At 44.6% G+C, this 7,479-nt stretch overlaps 1 long non-coding RNA gene across 1 annotated transcript; it reads left to right on the top strand.

The window, feature by feature from the left end:
* Positions 1 to 2,057: 2,057 nt before the first annotated feature.
* On the top strand, positions 2,058 to 3,805 carry LOC113625494 (uncharacterized). The gene is made up of 4 exons (XR_003434698.1): positions 2,058 to 2,082; positions 2,347 to 2,447; positions 2,898 to 2,963; positions 3,766 to 3,805. It is a non-coding gene; the product is annotated as an uncharacterized LOC113625494 (long non-coding RNA).
* The last annotated feature ends 3,674 nt before the right edge of the window (positions 3,806 to 7,479 follow it).

Raw genomic sequence — 7,479 nt, 5'->3', positions numbered from 1 at the left:
GGTACGACAACGGTTTAGGGTTAGTGTACGTGTTAGGGTACGGGTTACTGTTAGAGTACTGGTTAGTATTCGGGGATGGGTTAGGATAAGGCTTCGGGTAAGGGTTAGGGTTAGGGTTAGGGAATGGGGACGGTTTAGGGTACAGGTTAGTGTATGACAACGGTTTAGGGTTAGCGTACGTGTTAGGGTATGGGTTAGTGTTAGTGTATGGATTAGGATTAGGGGATGGGTTAGGGTAAGGCTTCTGGTAAGGGTTAGAGTTCGCATTCAGGTTAGTATTAGGGTTAGGGAACAGGGGCGTTTTAGGGTACAGTTTAGGGTACGACAACGGTTTACGGTTAGCGTACGTGTTAGGATACGGGTTAGTGTTAGTGTATGGGTTAGGATTAGGGGACGGGTTAGGGTAAGGCTTCGAGTAAGGGTTAGGTTTAGCGTTCTGGTTAGGGTTAAGTAACAGGGAAAGTTTAGGGTACAGGTTAGGGTACGACAACAGTTTAGGTTTAGTGTACGTGTTAGGGTTCAGGTTAGTGTTTGTGTACTGGTTAGGATTAGGGGACGGGTTACAGTAAGGCTTCGGGTAAGTGTTAGTGTTTGGGTTAGGGTTAGGGTTAGGGAACATGGACGGTTTAGGGTACAGGCTAGGGTACGACAACGGTTTAGTGTTAGCGTACGTCTTAAGGTACAGGTTAGTGTTAGTGTACAGGTTAGGATTGGGGGCGGTTTAGGGTAAGGCTTCGGGTAAGTGTTATGGTTAGGGTTCGGGTTAGAGTTAGGGTTAGGGAATGGGGACGGTTTAGGGTACAGGTTAGGGTACTACAACAGTTTAGGGTTAGCATACGTGTTAGGGTACGGGTTAGTGTTAGTGTACGGGTTAGGATTAGGGGACGGGTAAGCGTAAGGCTTCGGGTAAGGTTTAAGGTTAGGGAATGGGGATGGTTTAGGGTACAGGTTAGGGTACGACAACGGTTTAGGGTTAGCGTACGTGTTAGGGTACAGGTTAGTGTTAGTGTACGGGTTAGGATTAGGGGACGGGTTAGGGTAAGGCTTCGGGATAAGGGTATGGTTAGCGTTCAGGTTAGGGTTAGGGTTAGGGAACTGAGACGGTTTAGGGTACAGGTTAGGGTAAAACAACTCTTAAGGGTTAGCGTAGTTGTTATGGTATGGTCTAGTGTTAGTGTACGGGTTAGTATTAGGGGACAGTTTAGGGTAAGGCTTCGCGTAAGGGTTAGAGTTAGGGTTCGGGTTAGGTTTATCATTAGGGAACGGGGACGGTTTAGGGTACAGGTTAGGGTACGACAACGGTTTAGAGTTAGCGTGCGTGTTAGGGTATGGGTTAGTGTTAGTGTACGGGTTAGAATTAGGGGACGGGTTAGGGTAAGGCTTCGCGTAAGTGTTATGTTTAGGGTTAGGGAACGGGGACGGTTTAGGGTACAGGTTACGGTATGACAACGGTTTAGGGTTAGCGTACGTGTTAGGGTATGGGTTAGTGTTAGTGTACAGGTTAGGATTTGGGGACAGGTTAGGGTAAGGCTTCGGGTAAGGGTAAGGGTTAGTGTTCAGGTTAGGATTAGGGTTAGGGCACGGGGACGCTTTAGGGTACAGGTTAGGGTACGACAACGGCTTAGGGTTAGCGTATGTGTTGGGGTACGGGTTAGTGTTAGTGTACAGGTTAGGATTAGGGTAAGGGTTAGGGTAAGGCTTTGGGTAAGGGTTAGGGTTACCGGTAGGGTTAGGGTTAGGGTTGGGGAATGGCTGCAATTTAGGGTACAGGTTAGGGTACGACAATGGTTTAGGGTTAGTGTATGTATTATGGTACGGGTTAGTGCTAGTGTTCGGGTGAGGTTTAGGTTACGGCTTAGGGTAAGGCTTCAGGGAAGGGTTAGGGTTATGCTTAGTGTTAGGGTTTGGGAACGGGTAAGGTTTAGGGTACATGTTAGGTTACGACAGTAGTTTACCATTAGCGTACATGTTATGGTATGGGTTAGTGTTAGTGTACAGTTTATGATTAAGGTACATGTTAGGGTAAGGCTTTGGGTAAGGGTTAGGATTAGGGTTAGGGTTCGGGTTAGTGTTAGGGAACGGGTACAGTTTAGACCACAGGTTCGTGTACGGTAACAGTTTCGGTTTAGCATAAGTGTTACTGTACAGTTTAGGGTAGGGCTTTGGGGAAGGGTTAGTGTTAGGGTTAGGGTTAGAATTAGGGAACGAGTACAATTTAGGGTACAGGTTAGGGTACCACAACGGGTTAGGTTTAGGGTACGTGTTATGGTACGGTTTAGTGTTAGTGTATGTGTTAGGATTAGGGTACTGGTTAGGGTAAGGGTTAGAGTTAGAATGAAAGAACAGGTACGGATTAAAGTACAGGTTAGAGTACGATAACGGGTTAGGGTTAGGGTACGTGTTAGGCTACGAGTTAGTTTTAGGGTACAGGTTTGGATTAGGGTATGGTTTAGGGTATGGCTGTGGGTTAGCGTTAAGGTACGGGTTAGGGTACGAGTTAGTGTTTTTGTATGGGTTAGTAGTAGTTTATGGTTTTGTGTTAGTGCATGGATTAGGATTAGTGTGTTGGTTAGGGTAAGGGTTAGGGTTAGGTTTAGGAAACAGATACGGATTAGAGTACATGTTAGCGTATGACAATGGTTTAGCGTTAGGGTACCTGTTAGGGTACGGGTTAGTGTTAGGGTACAGCTTAGGTTTAGGGTATGGGTTAGGGTACATGGTAGGTTATGGGTTAGTGTTAGTGTACGGGTTAGGATTAGGGTTAAGGTTAGGGAATGGGTATGGTTTAGGGTACAGGTTAAGGTACGAAAATGGTTTTGGTTTATGGTACGTGTTAGGGTATGTGTTAGAGTTAGTGTATGGTTTAGGATTAGGGTATGGGTTAGGCTAAGGTTTAGGGTTAGGATTAGGGTTAGGGAACGGATACAGTTTTGGGTACAGGTTAGCATACGAAAACGGGTTAGGTTTAGGTTTCATGTTAGGACACTGGTTAGAGTTAATGTACGGTTTAGGATTAGAGTATTGGTTAGGGTAAGGTCTAGGCTTAGGGTTAGGTTTAGGGAACAGGTACGGTTTAGGGTACAGCTTAGGGTACCCCAACGGGTTAGGGTTAGTGTACGTGTTAGGGTCCGTGTTAGTGATAGTGTACAGGTTAGGATTAGGGTACATGTACAGGTTAGGTTTAGGGTTCGTGTTAGGGAATGGGTACGGTTTAGGGTACAGGTTAGGGTACGACAACTTGTTAGCTTTAGGGTATGGGTTATTGTTAGTGTACAGGTTAGTGTTAGGGTTAGGGTTAGTGTTAGGTTTAGGGTTAGGGTACAATTTAGGGTATGGCTATGGGTTAGGTTTATGGTATGGGTTAGGGTATTGTTTAGTGTTAGGGTACGGGTTAGATTTAGGTTATGTTTAGGGTTAGGGTTAGTGTAGTGTTTAGCGTACAAGTTAGGGTACGGCACTATGTTCGGATACGGTTTAGGGTACAGTTTAGTGTTAGGGTGCCTGTTAGAATTAGGGTACATTTTAATGTACGGTTTAGGGTTAGGGTCAGGCTGCGGGTTTGTGTTAGGTTACAGTTTAGGGTTGGCTATGGTTTAGGGTTAGGGTAAGTGTTAGGTTATGGGTTAGAGTTAGTGTGCGGTTTAGGATTAGGGTACAGGTTAGGGTAATGTTTAGCGTTAGGGTTGGGTTTACGTTTAGGGAACGGGTACGGTATAGGGTACAGGTTAGGTTACGACAACGGGTTAGGGTTAGGATACGTCTTAGGGTACGTGTTAGTTCAGTGTACGGGTTAGGATTAGGGTACCAGTACGGATTAGGGTTAGGGCTCGTATTACAGAACGGGTACTGTTTAGGATACAGGTTAGGGAACGACAACGGGTTAGGATTAAGGTACGTGTTAGGGTACCGGTTAGGGTTAGGGTATGGATTACTGTTAGGGCACAGGTTAGGGTTAGGTTTAGGTTATGGGTTAGGGTACAGATTAGTGTACGGCTATGGGTTAGCATTAGGATATGGGTTAGGTTATGGGTTAGGATTATGGTACAGGTTAGTTTTAGGGTACGGGTATGGGTTAGGTTTAGGGTACAATTTATGGTATGGTTATGGGTTAGGTTTAGGCTATGGGTTAGGGTATTGGTTAGTGTTCGTGTACGGGTTAGGTTTAGTTTTATTTTCAGGGTTAGGGTTAGTGTAGTGTTTAGCATACAGGTTAGGGTATGGCAACGGGTTAGGATATGGGTTAAGGTACAGTTTAGTGTTTGGGTAGGGGTTAGGATTAGGGTACTGTTTAAGGTACGGGTTAGGGTTAGTGTTAGGGTGCAGGTTAGTGTTAGGGTACAATTTAGGGTATGGCTATGTGTTAGGGTTATGGTACATCTTAGGGTACAGGTTAGTGTTAGTGTACGGGTTAGGATTAGGTTACGGTTTAGGGTATGGGTTAGTGTTAGGGTACAGGTTAAGATACAGGTTAGCGTTAGGCTTAGGGTACGGGTTAGGGTACATTTTAGGGCATGACTACTGGTTAGGGTTAGGGTATCTCTTAGGGTATGGATTTGTGTTAGGTTATGGGTTAGGATTAGGATACGGTTTAGTGTACAGGTTATGGTTAGTGTTAGGGTACGCTTTAGGGTTAGGGTATTTATTAAACCTCTCCCACTCTCCAGATATCACTTAGCGTGTAAAGATATATTATTTGGGGTCCAGCCATGGAGAAGACTTCAGACTCTAGGATACGACAACACACACCTTATAAATAAGTCACATTAGGATTTTGTTTTTAACCTGTACATTAAAACACTAGTGCTTTGGAAATCTAATGGAGGCAGAAGCAGGAAAGGGTAGTATTATGGGAATAACATCACAGATATTTTGTAGAATACACAGATTTTGACTGGTTAGAAAGTCAAGGAGGAATGCTTTCGTTCTGAACATATAAATCCTTTTCTAAATTGAGCTGTTATTGGAAGTTAGAAAATTTTTGTTGCTTTTGTATTGCTTTGTATTTTCATGATTATTCTGCTTGCATCTCCCTTGTTAAACCTTTGATTTGGGGAAGTGTGCCCTACTGGAAATGAGTTTACAGAATTATTCTCAAAAACAGAAGGAAATGGTTCTCACCTAAATATTAAGAAATAATCTCTATACTGGTGTACTAACAGAATTCTGATTCAGGGATGATAATTCTATGAAATGTAATTAAACACACAATATATATCTTTTTCTTTTAAATTTCCATTGTTATTTTTTAGAGTACAATTATAATTCAAATTCTTGGTAACAAGTGAAATTTAAAAAGATTAAAGGAAAAGAAAATATTTTATTACTTGCCATCCTTTCCCACTCCCTGAACCGACCAGCATAATGTGTAGCTTTCTCACTTTATCCAGGTGTTCCTTACATCTGGAGCATCATGTTTCTCACTGTCGAAAAACAGATTTAGCTCTCACACTTTTTATAGGCTACATAACAGTCCTTAGAACAGAAGTACCAAGTATTTCACACTTAGTTTTTTGAGGGACACTCAGGTTACTTTCTGTTTTATTTTGTTGTTCTGCTAATTTGTTTTAACCCCAGAAAAATATTTTTTTAAATACAAAAAAAAAACTAAGGGGTAAGGATTAGGGTTTAGGGTCCGGGTTAGGGTCTGGGTTAGGCTTAGGGTACAGGTTAGGATTAGGGTACAGGTTAGGGTTAGGGTATGGGTTAGGGTACAGGTTAGGGTATGGCTGCGGGTTAGGGTTAGGGTACGGGTTAGGGTACGGGCTAGGGTACAAGTTAGGATTACGGTACGGGTAAGGGTTAGAGTATGGGTACGGGTACGGGTTAGGGTTAGGGTATAGGTTAAGGTTAGGTTTAGGGTTAGGGTTAGGTTTAGTGTACGGTTTAGAGTACACATTAGAGTATGGCTACGGGTTAGGGTTAGGATATGGGTTAGGGTACAGTTTAGTGTTAGGTTATGGGTTAGTATTCGGGTACAGGTAAACCTCAAGTCTACAGTTGTTCACATAGTCCACCGCCTCAATTTTGGGATGATTCGTTGTCTATTCAGGTATTCCACAGATGCAGGGTACATCAAGTTGATTGTGGAGATTTAATCCACTGCTCCTGAGGCTGCCCAGAGAAATTTCCCTTTTTCTTCTTTATTTGCACAGCTCCTGGGGTTCATCTTTGCTTTTGGCCCCACCTCTGCATGTAAGTCACCCTCTGGCATCTGTTCTTCACCCAGACAGGAGGGGATTAAAAGAGCGGCTGATTAGGAGGCTCTGGCTCACTCAGGCCAGGGGAGGGAGGGGTATGGAATGCGGAGTGAGCCTGCAGTGTCAGCAGCTGGTGTGACATTGCAACAGACTGAGTTGCACCGTGTGTTCTCCAGGGCAAGTTGTCCCTGGATAACGGGACCCTGGCAGTGGTGGGCTGCACAGACTCCCGGGAGGGGAGATGTGGATAGTGACCTGTGCTTGCACACAGGATTGTTGGTGGCTGCAGTAGCAGCCTTAGGGTTTCATGCCCGTCTCTGGTGTCTGCACTGATAGCCATGGCTCACGCCCGTTTCTGGAGCTCATTTAGGCGGTACTCTGAATCCCCGCTCCTTGTGCACCCCAAAACAATGGTCTTTTGCCTCTTAGGCAGTTCCAGACTTTTTCCCGGACTTCCTTCCAGCTAGCTGTGGCACACTAGCCCCCTTCAGCCCCCTCTGAAGCCCGAGCCTCAGCTCCCAGCCCCCACCCTCCCGGTGGGTAAGCAGATAAGCCTCTCAGGCTGGTGAGTGCTGCTCTGCACCAATCCTCTGTGTGGGAATCTCTCCACTTTGCCCTCCGCAACCCTGTTGCTGTGCTCTCCTCTGTAGCTCCGAAGCTTCCCCCCTTGCCCCTCCCCTGTCTCCACTAGTGAAGGGGCTTCCCAGTGTGTGGAAACTTTTCCTCCTTCACAGCTCCCTCTCAGAGGTGCATGTCCCATTCCTATTCTTTTGCCTCTTTTTTTTCTTTTTTCTTTTTCCCCACCCAGGTATGTGGGAGTTTCTTGCCTTTTGGGAAATCTGAGGTCTTCTGCCAGCGTTCAGTAGGTGTTCTGTAGGAGTTGTTCCACATGTAGATGTATTTTTGATGTATTTGTGGAGAGGAAGGTGATCTCCACATCTTACTCCTCCACCATCTTGAAGGTCCCTCACACATCCTTTATAAAAGAAATATTCACCACCTCCTCACTCTCCGCTTATGAGCATGATTCTTCTTTCACTAAAAATAAAAAATCAGGACAGAATTTTCTAATCCTACTATAACAATTCTATTTCCATCTCTGCCCCCTTTTAATATGATAACATTCTCTCCAATTTAACATCAGCTATCCCACGTCTGTGCAGACTCCATCATGTCTTGCTTCCTTAGGGGGCAAGTTTCACAAATGTCTCAAGTTATTTCCTCTCCTCCTGATTAAAATATAATCTCTCCTCAGTACAATTATGCAGGAAAATTAGATGGA

Source organism: Aethalodelphis obliquidens, unplaced genomic scaffold (genome assembly GCF_003676395.1).
Source record: "Aethalodelphis obliquidens isolate GAN/ISIS:26980383/991018 unplaced genomic scaffold, ASM367639v1 scaffold15, whole genome shotgun sequence".
Lineage (NCBI taxonomy): Eukaryota > Metazoa > Chordata > Mammalia > Artiodactyla > Delphinidae > Aethalodelphis > Aethalodelphis obliquidens.
Note: the sequence above shows the minus strand (reverse complement) of the source record. Positions and strands in the feature narration are given on the sequence as shown.